Raw genomic sequence first — 24,283 nt, 5'->3', positions numbered from 1 at the left:
AGCTAGCAACTTAAGATTCTCATTTGGCTTCCTACTGAGTGAATATTGCACAAGGACTTGTGTAACTAAGAGTTCACCCTTGAAAAGAAACGATCTGCTACTGTCCATTATATTATGTGCATTATGCCACTTCCCATTCTAAACTGGAACTTAAAACAGCACAAATCATAAGCAAGATTTCATACTTTGCGTGGCATCTTTATGCACTTTGCACTAGTAGGTTACTATCAGTGAACTCCCAGCTATGTAGTAATCTCATACCACCATATTAATAAATCACCACTCAACACAATCACTCCCTTCCATAAAACTAGGAACAGCTTCTTCTCTAAGTCTTATTTTTCCCAGTAATGTACTGGTATGTTCTTTCTATATCTAACTTATCTCTAACTATCTCTTATTTTTAGTTATCTGCAAAGAAGTACATGATTAGCAAATATAAGGAATTGTCATCCTACATTACATAATGTATTACTCCCCCAGCTGTGAGTATAGCATGATTGTTTCCAGTATGACTTACAGTACAACAATTATAATAACCCACAAGTTATTAATTTCCCAGTTCCGCTCCACACCACTTAGAAAACAATAATAACAACCTAAGACTTATTAAAAGCATGATTCTTGTTAGTACCACTTAGAGATCAATATTTATGACATCCCAAAACTCATTAAAGTCTATTTTGACACTTTTCCAATCCAAATTCTAATCTATGTGAAGTAAGCAAAAATGTTTTATTAACTACAATATATGTATTTTCTCCAAATATCCGTGTGGCAAATGGTAACCATTTATAGTCTACATGAGTTACACAGAGGGATAAAGCCTTACAGCCCAGGAAATCCAAGTTTGATTAGTAGTTCAGGTGCTTGACATCAGAGGCAGAGGATGGAGATAGCCATTTGGGGGGAGAAGGGAGGTATACACACTCAGGCCACACTACTGCGATTTGATTTCTCTGGAGGAGACTGGAGAAATAGCTGTGCTGTATGACCTCAGAGTGGGCAGGGCATCCTTCAGACAGCAGACCCTTGTGGAAGTGAAGGCTGGTTCATTGCTGACACCATTGAATGTTCCACCCTCAGGATGCTACTTGGCACAGTCAGGGTGGAGTGGAAGTTGTAAAAACCTTCCTAGTAGCACTGTATGACTGTCCAAGGGTTGTTCATTTCCTGACAAGCTGTAGACATGGCTCAGGTATAGCCCAGTGTAGGTAAGGCAGACCCTCTATACCCAGTGAGCAAGAAAGTAAATTGGGGGCAGATGAAACTCAGCTGTAAGGAGCCACAAAGGTACAAAAAATCAAAACCATTCATTGAAAAGAAAATATCTCTTGCTTATATTTAACAAATTTATTTCATTATCAGACAATGAAAGCATGTTGAATATTACTCGGAATTATTTTTACTAGTCCATTAACATGATATAATTAATATGGCCTCCTTACTGCTCTTGTTGTCAAGCAATGAAGATCAAGCTCATGTCTTCTGCTTCTCCGTGGTCTTTATTTTTGCATGCGTTTTAGCATGGTTCAGTCAAAACAGCATCTGTTTTACATAATTTCTGATTAGGTATCACAAAATAACACTTGTCAAAGAATCAAGACTATGTTACTGGATGCTTCATCTAAACATTGCACAAAATAATCTCCAAAGTGAAATTCTTCTCTTGGTTGTATTTGTTTACCACATTTTACTTTTATTGATCACAAAATGGAAGTTATCAAAGAATCATGACTATGATGCCTGTATGTTTCATCCAAATAGTATACCAGTTCACATCTACAAATGTGTAAATTTAGTTTAAGGGTTCCCTTACTTTATATTTAGTTATAACTTGTCACTAAGGTATTAGATATCGCATAACAACACTTGTAAAAGAAAGAACTGTTGTGGTTTGCCATTTTCTCCCTTAACATTTCCAGAAATGGTAACTGCAGGCATAAAATACATTGAACTATTCCTTTTGTTTATATTTGACTTTTACATTATTTCTGGCTGGTAGGTAATAGAAAATATTGTGAAACACCATGTTACTTAATGTTTACTTACCAGTATTTTTTTTAATATCTTAATATAGTTTATTACCTTTCACTATCTTATTAGAGAATTCATTTAATATGGTTTTACTGCCATCCCAGTCACATATCACAGTACAGAGTTTGTCAAGCATTCAAGACCATGTTGCTTATGCAAGCCATCTCCTATTCCCGTCTCTATCATTCCATCACTCCATTGTACCTTGGTGCAACACTAATAGTGGTCCACATGCTAACATTTGCCATTACCAAAAGATCCTATGCTATGCTTCAGTCATTCAATGTAATTAATGCAGAAGTGAGAATGTTGCTGATGGAAGTAATTTCTTCTCTGTTTCCTTTCAGAGGCATCAAATTTCTGATACACACACACACACACACACACACACACACACACACACACACACACACACACACACACACACACACACCAAAGTAATTGGTAACTGATTGTTTTAAAGAATTTGCTCAATTAGAAATGGAAAATAAATTTCTTTCTTTCTTTTTTCATTTGTTTTTCCAGTAACCCTGAAACTGTGTACCACCATGTTATCTGCAGTTATCATGTCACATATAGTTGGTGTGATCCACAATGATGACTGGTTAGCTCAGCTTAGTGAGTTCTCTAGTTAGGTGAATAAATAGCATCAGATGCAACACGAAAGGCTCTAACCTTATTTTTTTGTGTCTACTGCATGCCCTGGAACTTTTTTCCCTGGGCCTCTGATGAAAAGCAGCCTTTGTGCCCAGCCAGACTTCATCGGTCAACAAATGTACAATAAATAAATGTGGAAGCCTGAATATGTTATTTCTTTTTTTTTTGTTTTTGGCTGACATTGTCTGCAACTTAGATAGTCCCCATAATGGCTACACACCCTCTCTCTCTCTTATGTGGTATTCACCAAATATGCTTCATCTGCTGCCACAAAAGCATTAACATCTATTCCAGCATCAGCAGAATGCTTTCCATTGGGAACTCACAAGAAAAAAATCAAGAATGATTTTTAACCTGATACTGACTTTTGCCTGTGCAGATACAGTATGTGGGAAAACTGTATAATTACTTACAGTCTACATGGTCCATATCGGTTGCTTTTACAAAATAAAATACTTGACAAATGAACTTCCAGCTTTGAAATGTAGCTAAATCATCAGTAAAATGGCAAAACTGAATCTGGAAACAACTAAGTATTTTGAATGGTCCTGAAATCTAAGTTAGCACTCAGAAAAAATGAATTTCCAAAGGAATGTTGAATCTCTCTCGCTCCCCCTTACACACACACACACCCACACACCCACACACACACTCATACACACGCACAAAAAACATTTACATGCAAAAATGTACTATATTAAAATTCTAGCAAATTATTTCATAGACCACTGCAAAAAAAATTAAAAAAAGTGAGAAAAACAATATGCATGTGTTGTTCAAAATGGAAGTATCTAGCTCACAGAGATGGAGACTAAGCTTATCATGAAGAGTTCAGGATAAAGGAATTATCATAATGTAACTAATGTTATAAGAAAAAGAAAAAAAAAGTGTGAGGTTTATCAATACCTTCAGTTAGATTCAATAAAGCCTACACAGTCTGTTTACACCATGTGCGCTTCGGGCCACAACGCGAACATGGTAGTGCACTGTTTTGGATTCAGTAAGCAGCTCTACACAGTGTGTAGAGTCATACACAGCTGCATAAACAAGGTAAACACTGCGACATGCAAATTGCAGCATAAGCAGCTGAATTGTATGATAATTAACCAATCCAAGATTGAGGAGCTATTTAACAAGCTATAAAGCAACTGTGTAGACTCAGGGCTGGTTTTTCCTGCAAATTCCAAAACCTATTGGAATACAGCTATGGAAAGGAGTATATACAGAAACATTGTTAGGGGCTGCTGTTGCTTTAATGCATGTGTGTGTGCAACAGGCTGAAGTCTATGCTGCTGCTGCTGCTGCTGCTAATATTCAAAGGACAAGAAGGAGAAGAGTTTTCAGACCCTGTTTAACATCACAGACTGCATGATGTGGACATTGTAGAGCACTACTGGGTGAATAGAGACACACTACAGGAACTCTGCAACCACTGTTGCCCTCAACTGGCAAACAGATACAAACCCATCCCAGTGGAGACAAGGGTATGTGTAGCACTTAGAATCTTAGCTACAGGTACCTTTCAGAGACCAACAGGGGACATGATGGGGGTGTCACAGGCATCAGCATCCAGGTCCTCCATTAATTCTTGAATGCTATGCTCCAACATGCTAGTGACCAGATATATTTTCCCCATACTCCTGAGGATAAGGCCAGAAATATGCAAGAGTTCTATTCTGTAGCACACCACCCTGAACTAATGGGTGCCATAGACTGCACACATGCAGAAATTAAGGCACCACCTGGGGAACAGGGAAGGCTCTATATTAATAGAAAGGCCTTCTATTCTATTAGCAAAGTTGTATATATTGCGAAGGAAATCATCTTCATTCTGTGTGCTGGCACCCCTGGCAGTTACCATGACTCACATATCTGGCACACCTCCCAACTGTATCAAATGTTCACTAGGGAGGATATCTCACAGGGTCATTTACTGGAGGATGCAAGTTATGCACTAGAACCATGGCTGATGACACCTATCAGAAATGCATGTGCACACACCTGCTGAAGAATGCCAAAATGAGGCACACACTCAAACCAGAAATATAAAGTATGTGTTTCAGCTGCTGGAGTTGCAGTTCTGGTGCCTGGATACATCTGGGGAGTCCTGCAGTACAATCCATGGACATGTACTGAAATATTCACAGTACTGGCTGTGTCCAATGGAATTTCACAGGATGGATGTATGTCAACCTCAGTTTCAGATTCAACCTCTGCACCCCACCCCATTGTGCAACTCTTAGGCCACCATCATCATCAGAGTCTGCTGATACTCTGACATCATGTGGTGGAAGTCCCACACTTCCACTGTCAGGATCACCTGTGATAATAAGAAACAATCACAGAAAAAAATTAATAGCTAAACCACTATACTCCAATATATGCTAACAAAATAACAGTGTTGTCACTATTAGACAATACAGCAATACAAGCAACAGTCCTGACATCAACAACACACACTAAAATATTTCTTTGAATTGCTCATCAATACTGACATAACAATGTTTGGCTTACCATGTGCAGATGGCAGTATCATCAGCATGCCAGATCATCATGGAAGAAGTTAAGCAAAAGGTAAGGACATTATATCACACTTAACAGTAACACAGGGTGAAACCCTTTCCCCTTTATATGTCCATTAACTATACTTTCAACAAAAACTTGGATGACAACTCCAACCTAAGCTAATCAATCAGAATGTGCTGTTAACTGTAGCAATCTTCAATACCCCCCAAAAAATTATTGTGAAACAGAAGTAACATATTGATTTAAATTCTTTTACTATACAAGCCTACCTGAAAGCTCTTCCTGGGACATGCTTGCTGTCCCTAAAACAGTCGCACCAATGTCAAGGACATGCTGTTCTGCACTTTCTGGGGAGCTATCTGGATCACTGACAGTGGACAGGAGCTCTTCATTTGGTGTAAGTGGTGGTTCTGTAGCAGGCCCCCTCCCAGGTACCCATCTGATCACTGTCCAATGCAGCTGCTGTTCTTCGTTTAGATGAGATCATGTCAGTGGCCCTATGGTGCACCTCATCATATGTCCTGCTGTGGCTACCACGGCATTAACATCTGCAACAATATGCTACCAAATCTGCATTCTGCATGATATATCTCCACATTCCCCTTTCAAAGCAGGAAGGCACCATGTTGCCTAAAAGTGTCAACAATGGCCTGATTTTCAGGGTCAGTGAAGGGTGGTTTTCAAGGCTTGAGATGCCTGGGTGGCATAGTCCTAGGCATCCTAAAAGATAACAGAAGGACAATACATGGCGTTATCACATAACTACAAAATAATGGTTCCTAGATTAAATAGAAAAGGCAGCATTTTAGTATTACCCACTGGAGAAACATAAAACAGTCTAGAGATTTAAAATATGAACAACAGGCTGGATGCAAAAAAAGAGGGTAGAAACAGCAATATATCCTTGTTTGTGCCATAAAAGAAATGCAGTTTTGCTCTCCCCACGCAAAAGACCAGGTAAATGATACATTATGCTAACAAAACATCTCTAAATTGCTACAATTGTTATCAAATGAACTGCCCCTGTCACATGTCCACAGATTTAGCACAGACCATTCCACTTTAAGTTATTGCCAGTCATGTATACCTGTGAAATGCCCTGACAAACATACCCATGCCATCAATACACTTCTTACTAATGCATACATATAAAAGGGTAAATGCCTTTGCTAATGAAAAAAAAATATATATATATATATATATATATATATATATATATATATATATAAATCTATTATACAGCTTTTTCTTAATTACATTCCAGCATATGCAATACATAGCTGACAAGATGCAAGAATACCTTTTCAAGGTCAGTAATCCTCTGTGCAGATATATCCCAAAGTAATAGCCCCTTTTCAGTGTTCTCCACCTTAACATGTCTCCTCATCTTCAGTTTCCCTAGCTATACAGTTGTCTTTTTATGGTGTAGATTCAGGGCTTTCAGCACAGTGAAGATGCAAATCAGCTGTGAACTCATTAGAACTGCTAAATCCCAAATACTTGGCTCTATGTAGGAGATGTAAACATAGTGCAGGCACTCCTTCAGTGTTTGTTTTTAATGTTTTGCAACTGTGAATGGTTACTGGTTGGGAGAAAGAAAATACACAGCACACAATTCACAGGTTCTGTTCATTAACATCCAACACCTCCTTCATTTGTTGTCAACTGCATATGATATTACTGCCATTTAATATCCTATCATATTTTAGGACAATGATATAGAATGTCTTACAGACTGCACATCTCAGGTTACTGGTCAGATAAGAGAAGAATGAAAAACAAACACAGAGAGGTAAGCGAGAGCTGTATAATTGTAAGCAATAGCCATAACTAGTTATATGATCACTTAGTGACTACATCCAAAAATAATAAATGTAGAAATAACAGTTATATGGTTTCATATTACTGTAGATGATGTTGCTGTTAGTTGTATGCAGTGTGATTTTGGTTTCCTACTGCAAAGCTGTTTGTATGGCAAAGAGGGATATGGCATCCTTTCTCTGTTCTGAAGATTGATTAAAGTAAGAGTTCTAATCCAAACCTACGTATTAATATTTCATGTGTGCTTACAAATATTTTGTTGTGGTTATTTCACAGATTGCTTTGCTTCATTTGAACTACTTTTCCCTTTTATTTATATTTCAGTTTACTGCTGCAAAGCTGTTTGTGCAGCAAAGAGGGATAAGACACCCTTCTTGTCTTCCAAAGGATCATTAGAATGAGAGTTCTGAACCAGACCTATGTAGAAATATCTCATGTGTACTAACATTTTCTAGTGTATATGTCATACATTGCTTTTCCTCATTTCAACTACTTGCCTCCTTTTTTTCTTTTTTTTTCTTTCTTTTTTTGGGGGGGTCAGTGTTTTAGTGCAAACAGAAAACAGAGAAAACTGAATGTCAGGTTTGGCTGTGCTTATCTTATTTGCGCAAAGCATGGCAGAGAGCAAACTAGACTAGTGGGACACTCAGGACGCAGACAGAACATCTGCAGGACACCTGCAAACAGGGAGTCTCTAAAAGGGCATAGATCAAAAAAATACATTTTTGCAATTTCTGTATTTCATCTCGCAAGTGCACTTAGTTGCATTGCAGGGTGGTTAGAAGGGTTCCCCGGTAGCAACAGCCATTGAACAGCTGCACACAAGACTCAGACAGCCAATAACTGAAACCATATACATTCTATTAATTTGGTTGTGCGCCTTGCAAACCTGCTAAGCAGTAGTTAACACAGAGACCTTAAGAATGATTAGAAAATTAGGAAATTTCATGTAACTAGTCCTGTGGCAGCAGGTGTAAATGTAGGGCTGCAGTACAGATGGTCCTGGGGTTGTAGTACGGGGTGTGCAACCTACTGTTACTGTTGTGACAGTGCAGTTTATAGCAATGAACTGAAAAATAGAGAAGTGTTATTTAAACATTCTTGTGACACCAGGTATAAATGAAGGACTGCCATACACATGGGTCTGTATTCTAATACAGGATATTCCAGACATTTTTACTGTTGTTCCACTTCTCATTATATTCACTGTACTTATATCACTTTAGATAGTGGAGCTGATATGAATTATATGTATGAGGAATGAGGCACCATTACTGTGTTTTCAGATGTATGACTGAAGGTATACTGTCTACTATATTTATGTAAGTATAATTCAGTTATCTGGACTTGCATGGCCTTCACAATTAACTACGACAGATACACACCTGGATCTATATCCAATAACTTTGTCAGGTCACACACATACATGTGTAACAGCTCAAACTGCCCCCTATATTTATGTATGATTCCTGACAATGTTTGAGCAACAAGTCTTCTGTGGCAAAGATGGAAAATCAATGCTGTGGAAGAAAATGTTTTGCCCCTTATGCATAGGTTTTAATCCTAAACTGTAAACATAATTTTACTTCACTGTATAAAGACAATAAATATGTCAGATCATTGCATTTATGCCCACCCAGTCCATAACTGCAAACTTAACTCATCTAACAGTTACCTTCTAATTTCCAATATATATTACATGAGTAGACACCCCTCAAACTAAGGCCATGTATCAGATTAACCTTCCAACTTCATTTAATTCCTCCCTGCTTGTCACTCCTGCTCACTGCTTAACATCATGCAAACATGGTTTGCATCATTGCTTGAGTTTGCACACTACCAGTAAACATAATAACCAGAATTGGTAGGAAAGCATCAGTTTCCATTGCTCCAGTTCAGCTGGTAGACATGGCTGGTGTTGGAGAGGATGGTGCACACTTTAGGGCACAGCGGTGGGTGTCCAAGAGTCCAGGATATTTATTGGACTCCTGGTAAAACACCACAGCCAAAGGCTCATACAGGGGTACTACTCTGGCTCCCAGTACAAGTCTGAGGCATGCAATAGTCTGGCTCAGGTTGTATACTGTGCCACTGGCGTCTCACATACTGCAATGTAGGCATCATTTTAATGATCTACACAGGAGAAAAAGGGATATTCTCAACTCTTGGCTGCAGGAAATTTAGACTACAGACATCCAACAACTGTAAGTATGACAATGAGAGTGTACTTATAAGACTTAGAACGCTAAATATAGGCAAGATTTGATATGCATAATGGTCTTCTGTTCTTTTCTGTTCTTTCCACAGCTCCCACTAAATGTGAGTTCAATCAACACGCTCATGTTGCTTCACTGGAGAGACTGAGGGAAGCAAGTGGTATGCATGCAGCAGAAGTGAAGTGTTATTGTAGCATTAACAGTTAAAGACAGTTTTTTTTGGTCTTTTATAGAGTTGTATCAAATTGACATTGTATATCCCAACTCTAAAAGCAAGTATGCATGCATTAGTCTGTAGAATAAGCCAATTGTAAGAGTCCAATATTAGACTGTAGTCAGAAGTTGTGTGTTCAAATACCATAATTCCAAACTATACAATACTGTTATTTCTTCAATAATATTTACATCACAATATATGCACATTTCAAGGATTGCTTTCAGCAATCTGTAGCATAGTGTTTACTTGTTAGGATCTATACTTAAATGTAATACTTTAGATAAAAGAGTTGTATAATTGTGTTAATGCATTGTATGTCACATATGATGGTACTAATTTTATTTATTAATTTAACATTTGCTAACTGGGATAGTCTGATTTGGAATGAGCCAATTTTCAGTAGAAGTCTGGGGAGAAATGCTACAGATCCATGTCTTTGTAATGTGGGAGGAAACCAGACCACCTGGAGAAAACCCACATGAGTGCAGGGAGAACATACAGACTCCACAGAGAAGGCATCCAGTTGAGAATCAAACCGGAGAACCTCTTGCTGTAAGGCAACAATGCTAACCACTGCACCATTGCAACATCAATTTTTTCTCTCACCCCAACCATTAGCTCTCTTTTTTATTTTCTGTTACATGTTGTCAAAATGTCTCCATGTCATCCATGTGTGCCACATCACTAAATGTTAAACAGCACAGCAAGGTAGGCTAGCCCGGCCCCAGTGAAGCAGCCTGTCCCTGCTCCACTCTCTCTAGCACCAATGCCCAGCACTTGTGAGATGCAACCTGGCACCACTGCGTCTGCTGTCCCTGCACTACCTGTGCCATCAGGTAGTACTACCCAGGAAGTTGATGCAGTGATACCCTCCAGCAGCAGTTGCAGAGGTAGTGATTTTATCACCTGTAGTGAGTTGTCAGGGGTGATGCACAGGGTTGTGCACCATATCACTGGTGTATGCCTATGCCAGATGGAGAGGCTGCTCTCCCTCATGGTCTGTAGAAGGAGTACATGTCAAGCACTCAAGCCACCATAGGAGTAAGGGGACAGTGATGACAGTACAGTCAGTGAGGACTTGATTCTCTATGTCTCCAAGCTTGATGTCCATGAGCCTGTGTTGTCCCCTCCCTCACCCCAATCATGGTGTCCCCCAACCTTTTGTGTCCATCACCATCCCTATCTTTTGTCTTATTTGTCTTGTTAGTTTGCATTTGTTTTCTCACCTACCCAATTTACCTGATGCAGACATACCTACACCCCTTACCCAGCAGTCCTCTCTTACTGAATTAAAAAAAGATGGGCACCTGTCCCACAAAAAAAAATCGTCCCATACATAGCTCTCCATTTTGCACATGTCTTGTTGACACACTTGATTCTATCCAACTGGCTATGTAACATGATTGCATGGCTGTTACCACTCTTTGTAGAGGTGACAGCTCAGCTCAAATTCAATTAATATTCTGCACATATTTTCAGTTTACACTGTTAAAAATGGATAGCTATTGTTCTTTCCTACCTCCCTAATGCACATTCCTGTATTGCTTTCCCTTTGTTCTTCCCCTGGTTGCTCACTATTTCACCACTTTCTTTTCTACCCATTTTAGCACCTATAATCTGGTTAAGAATAGAATCATACACAACACACATAAGTAGCAGAAAAAGCAATGGATCCCTTCACTTTTTGGCCTCTATCTTTGTGCATAATTTCACATTGCACACCAGCAAGCAGTGATGGTGAGTGGTGATACAATGCAATACCACTTAACCCCATTGCACTCTGCCAACACACACAGCAACACATGTACTATAAAGAATTAATGTCATTGCATTACCATTGTTTATTTAAAAGTGTTTACAAGTATTATATATACCTGGATTCAAACCCAGCATTATCTGGGCTCAAAACAAAATGTGTCAATGTATTTACACTTGCTGCCACACAGTCAGTTAATCAGCAGCTGTGTTCCATAGATTCAGTACTAACTCTCAGACTTTTTGTAATGCAGCTCACATTTGCACACTACTTTACGCACAAACATGGAAAGTATTGAAAATGTGTATCTTGTATGCGCACTTTGCCAACCATCTCGCAAACCCACTGTTCACAGTGCTATGGAAAAGTAATTATTATTATTATTATGCATTACTTATCCTTACTGTCCATTATGTGTCTGTGACATGAAATTACATGTAGAAACATAATAAACTGAAAGCCCTGTCTAACAATATGTCAAATATTTACAATGTAGCCATATGTTGCCTCCCCCAAGCACTGCAACCCTTGTGTCTCAGTACTTTGTCCACACATATATCACCTACACAAAATACATTAATATCACATAATGTGTGATGTGCAATGCACATCAGTCTGGTAATATGCAGAACTAGAACTATTGACCCATAAGCTTAAAAAGTCTTATCTGCAAGGCTAGGAAGAGGATCAGCATGGACTTTATCCACAATGACATAGGTGACCTTCAACACACTTGACCTGACCCATTTTGGTTTTGTCAAGAGTAGAGCTTGCTTACTAAACATTGTGGACTTCTTTGATAATGACTCCAAAAACCTGGATGAGGGATAACAGGACAAACCACTATGTTGATTTATCCAAGGCCTTTGACACTATCCCCCAGTCAGGTATAATAGAGAAATTTTCCCATCTGGGGATTAACCCACATAGATTACAAGATGGATAGCCAACTGGCTCACCAGCAGATTGCACACTATCAAAGCTGGGGACTGCACCTCCATCACTAGACCAGTTACAAGTGGAATATTGCAAGGATCTGTGCTGGTCCCTCAACTGTTTGGAAACTATTTCTCTAAAGTCCAGGCAATGGTAGATGGCCTGTGACTTACCAAGTCTGCAGATGACTGTTAAATGGATGCAGTCATATAGAGTCCCCCAACTATGTTAAAATGTTACAGAAGGGGCTGACACTGACAAATGATTGGTGCCAAATTCACGGACTGAACCTTAAAGCAAAAAATGTCTCATTTGCCCCTTTGGCAATAAAGTACCTCTGCTAGTTATTATATACATAGCACCCCTCTCAGCTCAAACACATGTTGCAAGACTTGGAATCACATGTTGATAGCAATCTACACTTCAGTCACTATGTGTCCATAGTGGTGAATGGTGAGATACATATTCTACACTGTACACCTCATATAAAGGCCATCACATCTAAGACCAGAAGGTCATAGCTCTTCTGTACTTTACCCTTATCGACCACTAACTGAGCACAATTTTCCTGTCTGCACCTCATCAGATACCTGCAGAAAATTGAGAAACACAGAGGTTTGTGACTGACAGAATCCAGGGCCTCCAAAACATGACAAACATGGAAAGATTGAAAAACCTGTCACAGTACTCAGAATCATGCAGACTGCTGAGAGGTGGTCTATGTCTGGCCTACAGAGCAGTCTCAGACCCTGCCCTACTGGAAATTCTGGACATCTGCAAATCACATAACTTGCTACAGGGATGTCAACCAAGCCTGTAACATAAACAGAACATGTTGGGTAGACAGATATATCTCCTAGTGATTGCCAGCCCTCTATAATAGGCTCCCACTGCATGTGAAGCAGTGGTCCTCAAAGACCCTATTCAAACTCAACTTTGACAACTTGCAAGGTGATTGTAAATTTACCCCTGGGGTGGCACCTATCTCCATCATGGACAGGGCCATTTAGTGCTGATCATAAAATCTCTCTACTAATAATGACCATCTAACTATGCTCACTGAGGTTACTTGTGTTTGTACACAGTTAGGCTTGTAAACACCCTAGGGCTATTAGGCTACTAGCCTCCTATGAAACTATGAACCTATGCAGGCCTCCCAAAATCTTCTCTCCAACACACCCTTCAGATGTCATCCACTATAAGTTGACCTGCAGTCTTGTAAAAATCAGATTTGTGCTGTAGCACTTCAATAAAGTACTGAGTTCTGTAGTGTACTTTGATAGATAGGGGTTCTGTTCTCAATGCAGTCAAGTGTGTGTGTGTGTGTGTGTGTGTGTGTGTGTGTGTGTGTGTGTGTGTGTGTGTGTGTGTGTGTGTGTGTGTGCCTAACCTTGCAATTGTTTTTTCAGCAAAGATGCAGCAAAGATTTGAATTGGGACAACCTGTATAGAGCAAGAAGTTTTGTCTCTTTATAGGGTTGTAGCAGAGCTTTGTAAGTTGAAACTGTTTCAAACAAACAAGTGTGGTGTGTGTGTATATTGGTATGTGTATATGAGGCTCAGTGTTTATTGCAGCGCTAAATAAGGAGTGCCTGAGCATTGACCTAGGAAGGTCACAAGTTTCCTGCAGTCAAAATTTAGCTGCATCAAGGATTCTTAGGTTGCATTCTGAGTTCACTGCATTGCTTGAGAAAAGGTAAAAGGTGAGCTTTGCTTTTGTTTTCTGCCTTCTTCTTGTCTGAGTTTCTGTGATCTTAAGTTTATTTAGAGATGGGCTGTGTAGTGATTAGTTCTGAAATTAGAACTATTGGCGTTTGCTCATGTAAAAAAAAAATAAATAAATAATTTTTTTTGGCATTTTGCAGCCTCAAGAGTATCACTGTTTTGAAATATGAGTTCCCGTGAACTGACATTTTAGTGCAGATTCATCATGTCAGTTAAATTATAGATGATTAAACATATTGTGTGTGTGTTTGTGTGTGTGTGTGTGTGTGTGTGTGTGTGTGTGTGTGTGTGTGTGTGTGTGTGTGTGTGTGTGTGTGTATGAGAGAGCCTTAGGATGTATGAGGTACTTTACTCCCTGAACATCACTCTTCTTCTCTGAGCACCTCCAGGCCACACAGTTCAAAGGAAAGGATGCAAAACAGATAGAAAACAGACTCGCAGGATAAAGAAAACTAACAGTTTAAAATATAGGCCACAGATATCTAACAGAAACATAACAAAAAGCAGTAATTGATGTATAAAAACGGCAACTATACAGTCACCTCCTCTCAGTCTTTACTGTATTTCAGTGACTCTGTGTAATATCCCCTCCTTAGAGTGCTGTGATTTTTGTCTTAAAGTGATGAAGATGATGGGTGGGAGAGTGACAATATATTATTTTTGTACACATTGTTTTCTTTCCTGATGACTAACGTATCTGTAGAAATTAGCACCACATAGTTACTTCGCCTTCTTTGTTAGATGGATTGCATTATCCCTGTTCTTCAGCCTATTAGTAGAGAATACTGTAGGTTAGTCCTGGAATGTTCATTAAATAAATAAACTTTACTTTTACTTTGCCATTTCTGGTCATCAGAACTAGATTTACTCATCTAAATAATGTACACAGGGGCTGGATATTTCATTATATAAAAATGAAAAAAAAATATTGTGGTATTTTGAGATTCCTATCAGAATGTTACAGGCAGTAGATATCTTTAGCATGTAGTTGGGTTGCAGTACTTCAAGCGTTCTCTGATTTGCAGTGTTTGTATAATATAGTGCATCTATAGGGTATGGTTTATCTGTTGTTTTTTTCTCTCTCACTCCAATGCAATTACTTAATACTGCAACTTTATTCTCATCCAGCCCTGCTCAGGAAAAAATCATATCACACTTTTACTGGGAAGCTATTAACCCAGGTCAATAAAAATACATGTCTATAAAAAATAAAAAATACATATGTCCAGTAACCTTATTTGGGTGCTCATTTCTGAACCATCATACACAAAGTTTTTTGCTTTTGAATTAGTCCACTGGTTAGGATTGAGTACAGCAGATAAAACATGCATCTTTCCTTCATAAATCACACTGTATCCATCAGGAAGTGCTAAGGCATAGTAGATTCACTAAGAGAATAATCTTTCCTGAACAAAGTCAAATTTATTAGCTTTCTCTGCACAACAAAATAAGTTTTAGAAGAAATCTATGTTTTTGTTAAAGTATAGCAAAGGTTTCTTTTTCCATGCAGCAACTGATAACACATTTTCAGAGCTGGTATCACTTAACCATATCACAAATAACTGTAGTATCCAAAGAGGCAGAGGCCTTAAATCAAGGAGACATTCCATAGGACCAAAGATTTTTGGAGTGGGCAGGAAGGTATTGTAGATGATTTTAAAAATAAATGTCAATAAGGCACACAACAGAATCTATTACCATTATTGTTAGTACTATTCTGGAGGACAATAAGCTGTATATTTAAACCCTGACTTCATTTTGTGGGCTTTAAAATGCACTTATTTGATTGCTTTGTTTTCTTTGGTAGCTATCACATTGACTGTGCCTGTTTTTGTTCCATTTCCAGCATTTTTCAGCACTGTAGCCTGCTAGTTTGCTGTAGTCAGCAACATAACCCGTTTGTGCTCCCCGCTATCCATAAGTGATTGCAGTCACTATTGCTTAATGACAGCTTCTAAGCTATCATGAGTTACTATATAGTGACATATTATTGGTACCTTTGAATGAAAACAGCAAGTTAATAGTTTACAAACTGTCATTAAGCACTCAGTCTTGCAATCATTCAGTGCCATCTTGGTTTGGCATCTCTACAGGTTGGTGCCTGAGACAGCCACTCCTCTGCCCTGCCCTTCATATGGCCCTGGCTGTATTACCAGTGTCATTATTAACCAGCTTCCATGATTGATACAACTTTGTATTTTTCTTGGGTATGTACATGTGTGCCATTCTAAGTATCTTTCACATTCTCTATGGAATGAAAAAGGTTTTCAATGCATTTTGATCTGTGAACACTTTCAAAAAGACAGCAAATCACTTAGCAGTAAAGTCACAAGGCTTAGGGCTAATTTTCTACAGTGTACGTAATATTAAAAGGACATCATAAATGAAACTGTCTAGTCATTGGGAAAAGCAGAAATAAAGACAGATTTGTTGAAAACGAGATGATCCCCCACCTCCCAGTATTGGAAGTTATTTTAAGAGCTCCATTGCATAGTTCTCCACATATGGTTTTTAATCCAGATATTTCACATAGCATATGTGTCATAGCACCACAATATTTGCTGTGTGTGTGTGTGTGTGTGTGTGTGTGTGTGTGTGTGTGTGTGTGTGTGTGTGTGTGTGTGTGTGTGTGTGTGTGTGTGTTTATATATATATATATATATATATATATATATATATATATATATATATATATATATATATATATATATATATATATGTTGCTGTTCTTCTTTTGATTTTTCCCGGTTAGAGGTTGCCACAGCGGAACTCCAGTCGGCTATTGAGTGGCAGTAGATTTTTATGGTGCAGAGGTGCCAGCTCGATGCCCAACCTTCAACGAAGGCACGCCCATTCACACATGTCTTTTGCACAGCACTCGACCACGGGGAGGACATGCAGACTCCACACAGAAGGCGCTCCAGCCGAGAATCGAAGGGGAGAACCTCTTGCTGTGATACACAAATAGAAATACAAACACTTTGACATGCATGTAATCCAGCTGCAGATGGAAAACTGAAGAAGTAATGTTATTGGTTGTGTTCCCTATTCTAGTTACATTAAAATCCTATTCAGTTTCATTCAGAGTACATTGTTCCCTCACTGCTTTTAATAACAAACTGCCAGCTAAACTGTCTCAGAGTGATGTTAGAAGAAAGCGTGTAAATTGAAGACCAGGGAGATGTTTTCTTTGACTGATGAAAGATCTTGCAGCTCAGTGTCACTAGTGTACAAAAATAAATGAACAGTATACAGAATAAAATATTAGCAAAAGTGCTCCACAGAAAATGTTTTCTGAAAAAAAATGTAAAAGAGACCTGGCATGTGACATTTTTGCATATTTGCCTTGCTTCTGAGTTAGTAGGAAATATTTTTACTGTTTATCCTGTGCAAATGATGTTTAGTCTGACATGCATTTAAATTAACCTGCTTTATAATGGTGTTACTCAAACTTGAGCTGAGGGACCACTTTCAAAATCACATCCTATAAAGACTGACATGTCAGTGACAGCTGCTGCCTCTAACCTTTCCTAACTACAGACTGTAGATACGTGTCGACTGCTGACGATTGAAGAAATGTGGGCATGGAGTCTGAGGCAAAAAAAAAAATTCTCATCTCTTAGCTGTCCTTCAATGTATAAGCAGCCTTATTCAGTTAAGTGGTTTTACGACTCTTAAGAATCTGTCAACATTATCCTGAAACTGTATACAATTGAACAACATTTATTATACAGTGGTTTTAATATGATTATGTACTCAGTACCAATAATTGATGCATTCAGTTAAACTGGGATACTCTGTCACATGTGGTCTGTTTGATAGAAGATTACCACAGTCATTAATCTTACTGAAAATACTTACCCTCATTGAAAAGCTAGCTACAGTGAACTAGCCAGCATGTAACCATATAACATTTCACACTGGCATTATTAAAACAAAACATTTCCAGATTGCTTACGTTTCTTTTCTGCAGTAACCACACACTGTACTTAATGTCAGCCTTTGTGTTTTCATTCAAGTACCTATGGTTCTTTTTCATGCTTTCACAAACATTTTGGAAATCTCTTCTGTAGTGTTCATGCCACTGCATTACAGAAACTGTTTTGAACACATCTTTCAAGTAACACAAATACTGCCATACTTAGAATCCTACGTCCACTGCCCTACAGGATCACATAAAGAGGTGGGATTCAATAAACTCTGTGTAGGATTCCTGCAAAGCCTACAAGGAGTTTACATGTATGTGTGGTGATGCACAGTGAGCAGCAGCGCTCATTGCATATTCGTACCATACACTGCGTGTAAACGTAAATAAGTGAGGTTTCACGGATGGCAGCAGTGTAAGCAAACACGGATAGCATTCCTGTTTAAATCAGAGCACTGAAGGTCTGAAGTTTTGCATGGAATGCCACACCGATCATCAAGGCTTCACAGATAGCTCTAGATCTCTTAGTGCAAGACATCTGGGCAAAGACCAACATAATGGGGGGCAATAACCCAGAAATATGGACATATTTGCCCTATAGAAATGTACTAGAATAACCAGATTTGTGTTAAGATACATGTTCTGAAGGATTTGAAGTCTGAAACTCAAAAGTATGTAATTATTGAGTCATATCAGTCCTGAGATCATCCCAGTAATATAGCATAAAGCCACAAATTTGATAAGGAACACCTCTGAACATTCTATGAAAATCTGGACAGTTGAGAGGTATGAATGTTAAGTATATGGTCCAAACACAGTACAGGCCAGTGTATCTACAGTGCAGAGTATTGTGAAATCCCCTTCCTGACATTCTATACTGAAGTTGTGTAAGTGATCTGTAATGGTACATGGACTGTCATGTAAAATAAACACTTGGGGAAGTGTGGATGTATTGAATAGGGGCACACAGATGAATTGTAGGAATGAACACAGGGAAAGAGGACAGTTGAAACAACCTAAAAGATGTATTTATGCTCAGTAGCAGAGCTGTTTAGCTGGCGGTGACTGATTCTACAACCATCTGGATATACAAAGCTGATGTAAGTATACTTTTTTGCACTTGTTCTGTTTCAGTGATGGTAAACAAAACTGTACTGCATTTATTTATTTGTTTCATTGAATATTGATTGTATATTTGTGTTCTCTCTCTGCAGTTCATTTCTCAGGGCTAGTTCAGCACTTGAGCTCTAAGCCAGCTGGTTTCATAGTGGGTGGTGCTTTACATTTTGTGAAATGTTGTATTTATCTGATTGCTTGGGGGTCTGTCTTTTGTTTTATACTTCTGGTATAGCTACATTTCTATGTATTTGTGCTCAGTAGCAGAGCTGTTTAGCTGGCTGTGACTGATTCTACAACCATCTGGATGTACAAAGCTGATATAAATATACTTTTTTTGCCCTTGCTCTGTTTCAGTGATAGTTAACAAAACTGTACTGCATTTATTTATTTGTTTCATTGAATATTGAATGAATATTGATTGTCTCTCTCTCTCTGCCATTTGTTTGTTTTTCCACACTCATGCCCAAGTGTTGTTGTATTCTTAAACTTGGTGGCTTTGGAATTGCCCACCCCTGCTGTAAATTGGTCTTTGGACACTCCTCCCAGCCCCATCTCATTTGCTCACTCAAGTGAGTACAGTGAAATCAATTGAGTAGGACTACCCCTTGCTTCCTTGATTTCAGACAATCCTACCAGTCCCATCTCATTAGCTCTGTCTACTTTGTACAGAGAGAGCATTTGGGAAGGCCAACCCCCCTTAGTATCTTAATCTTGAATTATCTTCTGTTTCCTCCCTCTCCACTTAACACACAAAAAATACACTTTATTCAGCTGCTCTTACTGTAACTGTGTTCTAGCTACTTTGTTACCTTATTTTGCTTTGTTGTGTGCTCTTAAGTGTTCAAGTGGTCTTATTCTGCTGCATTTATTACTGCTTGATAGTAGCCTGATTAAACCTATCTGCTATTCTAAGCATCTTAGTTTTGGTTTTAGCACTTGTGCTTCAGGCCGGTTGTTTTACATTTAAGAAGGCTTTTGTGGTCTACACTCTTGTGGACAAACCCTTATCAAAACCCTCTCTCCATAAGTCCACCCAAGTATTCAGAACACTATATATGGACAATTCCCATCAATTTCTCCTACCAGCCTGGTTGACATGGGCATACTGAGACCGTGTAGCAACTGCCTCATGTTCACTGGCAGCCCTCTTCTCCTAGCACATAATTCTTGTATCTGCAAGAAATGCATCAACATCAGTAACTTGGAATCCATGCTTTCTCATACCACAGTCAGTACTCCTGACAAAGAGGAGATTTCCAGCAGAAACACCATAGCAACCACATCACATAGCCAAAAACAACACCCACCCACCTATGTAGAGGTTCAAAATAAAATCTTACCTAAACATCAGAGACCTTCAAAACATACTCACAAGCATTTCAAACATAACTCCAAACACATCACACACAACATATAACACACCAGTGTCTCACAAACACAGCCCATAAGGCATAACGATAAACCAATGCAGTCCATAAGGCATAACAATAAACCATACATACTAGTCATTGGTGACTCAGTTGTGAGACACACCAATGTCTCCCTCACCAGGCTCAACAAGGAGAAGGTCATGGTCAGTTGTCTGTCAGGTGTCAGAATCCACCACATCATGGATGCACTTAAGTCTCTCCACAACAGGTAAAATTTGACTCTGTTATTGTCTATGTTGGTATGAATTACTTGAGACTTACCTCCCTGGATGATATGAAGAGAGACATGATTGAGCTCTCAAAGTATGTGTACCAGGTAGGTATGACCCTAGCCCTAAGCAACATCCTACTTTCACCAAGAATGATACCACAATACCAACAAAAAATAACTGGCTTCAACAATTGGCTTAGTTTCCAGTATCTTTCCATGGGGGTCCAGCATCTGTATACCTGGAATGACATGGGTGACAGGCCTTGATGCTTTGCCAGAGATGGCATTCCACCTGTCACCCATGGGATTCCAGATCTTGGCCAAGGATCTTGCCTTCCCCATTGTGCCTTTAGGCTGTGTCCCAAAGACAAATCTTCCAACATAAAATATCTGTCAAAAAGTAAATTGCAAGTCATGCTGCTTAACACTAGGAGCCTTAACCTGAAAATGCACTCACTGGAGGCTGTCCTCACAATGGAAGATGCCAATGTCTGTGTGGTCATGGAAACTTGGTTCAGGGCTGTGGGGAGCACCTCTGCCTTACCAGGCTATACCTCATTCCACACATTCTGACCCAAAATGAGGTTGGGAAGACTAAGGGTGGTGGAGTCTTTATCTTCATTAAGGACAGGCACACCTCTAGACTGGTTTGCCAGCATGACACATTGGAATTACTTCAGGTGCAACTGACAGTTAGCAGGACACCCATCCAAGCTATAGCCAGTTATAGACCCTCCCTCCATGACTCAGGACACCCACTCCTCCTACCTGGACCTACCTGACTCCCTCAAGGTACCCACTAACACCCTGGTCCTTGTTGACTTCAACTACACCACCATAGACTGGGTGAACTATTCTTGCACTAATGCACTCACCTAATGATTCCTTCACTTTGTCAGTTCTAACAGACTAGACCAGATTTTCTCATTCCCCACAAGGGGAGATAACATTCTGGACTTGGTTTTCACCAACATGGGTGACTGCTGCACCACTCCCATAGTAAAAGTCTTCCCTGGTGAGATCAGACCATTGGTCTGTCTCATTAGAAGTTTCTATCCTGCCCACCCCCCAACTGTAACCAGGATCAAATGCTGACTACAACCTCCTAAGGAAGAGTATCAGTAGCTTCAGACCACCACCCCCCTCAGCGGATGCAGACAACAATGCTGAACAGTACTCCAATGCAGAATACAAGCACCTGTACAACTGCATAGACTCAGCTATACCCAACAGAACTAAAACCTGCTCCTCAAGGAAATACAAACCTGTCTGGTTGGCAATGGAAGAAACTATTGTCCAAGGGTAAAAAAGGAGCAAATTCCTAATTAGAAAATCTCCCTTCTCAGCCTCAATGAGCAAATTAGATCACTAGTGAAAATATCCAAAGCCAGTTATGAATTGAAGCTAGCCTTGGAAACAAAGGAAAACCATAAAGCCTTCTTCAGTTACATCAGGAACCTCCATGGCAAATTAGTACTTAACGGTACCACTTACACTGATCCTGTTGACTTAGCCACCCTGCTAGCAGATATGTTTATTGCAAACTTCACCCACCTACCCCCCCACAAGGGCAATTAGACATCCCCAATACTTGTCCCGCACCTCACATCTCCATTTATCAAGTGTTAAATGCCCTATCCAAGGCAAAAAAGCAGCTAAACAGGCATGTCCAAGGGTCAGCTTCCAGTGATTTCTCCTATCCACCTGGTGAATCTGGGCATAATGGGGCAATGCAGCAACTGCCTCATGTACACAGACAACCCTCTCCTCCTACCAACCAACACCACAACCTGCGAGAGATGCACTTACATAGCCAAACTGGAAGCAAAGCTCTCTCCAGCCAAGATTGTGCTAGACAGTCAAGAGGAGAAGGTTAATACCTGCACTACACCTGAAGCAACACATAGCCCTACAAAACCCACACCATCAACACCCACACATAGCAACACTAAACCCACATATGCAGAGGCCCTTAACATTAACCTGCCCAAGCAACAAGGACCTTCGAAGCTGAAACGTAAACAAACACCAGTCACAACCAAAGTGACACATATCTCACAACACTAGTGTGCCACCCAACAAAAGCCACTAAGGCAAGAAAACATACCCAGCACTTTAGTCATAGGTGACTCTATGGTCAGGCATACTGATGTCCCACTCACCAGGCTGAAAAAGGAGAAAATTACAGTCAGCTGTCTGTCGGGTGCCAGGATCTGCCACATAACACATGCACTCAAGTTACTCCATGACAAGTAGAAATACGACTCTGTCATTGTCCATGTTGGAGTGAATGACTTGAGATGTACCTCCCTGAACAACATGAAAAGAGACATGGAAGAGCTCTTGGATCATGTGGTCAAGGCAGTTATGACCCTAGCCCTGAGTAGGATCCTGCCTTCGCCCAGAATGATACCACAATATAAGGACAAAATAAATGACTTCAACAAATGACTAAGCTTCTGGAGTCATTCAAAGGGGATCCAGTATCTATCTGTCTGGGACGACATGATCAACAAACCACGATGCTTTGCCAGAGATGGTCTGCACCTGTTGCACCTGGGATTCCGGTTACAGGCTAAAGCTCTTGCCACCCCTATAGTGCCTTTTTAGGCAAGGTTCAAAGGACAAAACCACCACTGTAACAGATATAAGCATGCAAAATCTGAAAATTATGCTACTCAATGCTAGAAATCTAAACCTCAAAATGCACTCTCTCGAAGCACTCCTAAAAATGGAGAACATCGATATCTGTGCAGTAACTGAGACCTGGTTCAAGGCTCCAGAAAGCACCCCTGCAATACCAGACTACAACTCTTACCACACTTTTCGGCCACCAAACCAAGACCAAAAAACTAAAGGTGGAGGAGTGTCCATATTCACCAAGGATATTCACACCTCCAGGCTAGTTGCCCAACACAATGCATCTGAAATTCTCCAGGTGCAACTAACACATTCGGTAAGACAGCAATCCAAATTGTAACTTGCTACAGATTCCCCACCATGCCCCAAGATTCTCACTACACCTTTCTAAACATACTGGAAAATATCAAGATACAAACAAACACCCTAAAACTGGGTGATTTCAACTACCCTGCCATTAACTGGGAAACTACTCGGGTGCCAACACCTTTTCCCAACAGTTCTTGGAATTCATAAATTCCAATGCCCTGGATCAACTAATCCATTGTCCCACCAGGGGCTCCAATATCCCAGACCTGGTCATTACCAACATGGGAAATAGATGCTCCACACCAGTGGTCACCCTCTCATTGGTCAGGTCTGACCATAAGCTAATCACCCTTGATATCCACATCCCACCCCCACTCCCCAGTAAGGAAACCACTGTAAAAAACTTCTCCAAAGCCAACTTCATGCTACTCAAGTCAGAAGTGACAAACTTCATGACACCCATGCAGATGGGAGCTGAAAGTTTGACTGCTGAATCCCACACTTAGACACTGTACGAGCACATCCACTCATGCATGAATCGTGCCATCCCAAATAGAACCAAGATGCTCTCCTCCAAAAAAAGGAAGCCAATCTGGTGGTCCCCTGCCATAAACAAACTATACAACAGAAGGAAGAAACTGTTGCAGAAAAGAGGAAAATCCTAGGATGCAAAAAACTCCCTTACCAGCCTCATTAAGAAGTTGTCCCAATCCACAAGGAGGGATCCAACTTGGATCCCGGGAACTAACATCCCATCAG

Source organism: Protopterus annectens, chromosome 3.part0 (assembly GCF_019279795.1).
Source record: "Protopterus annectens isolate FY-2018-M chromosome 3.part0, PAN1.0, whole genome shotgun sequence".
In the NCBI taxonomy this organism is placed as follows: domain Eukaryota; kingdom Metazoa; phylum Chordata; order Ceratodontiformes; family Protopteridae; genus Protopterus; species Protopterus annectens.
This window is presented reverse-complemented; position numbering follows the sequence as displayed.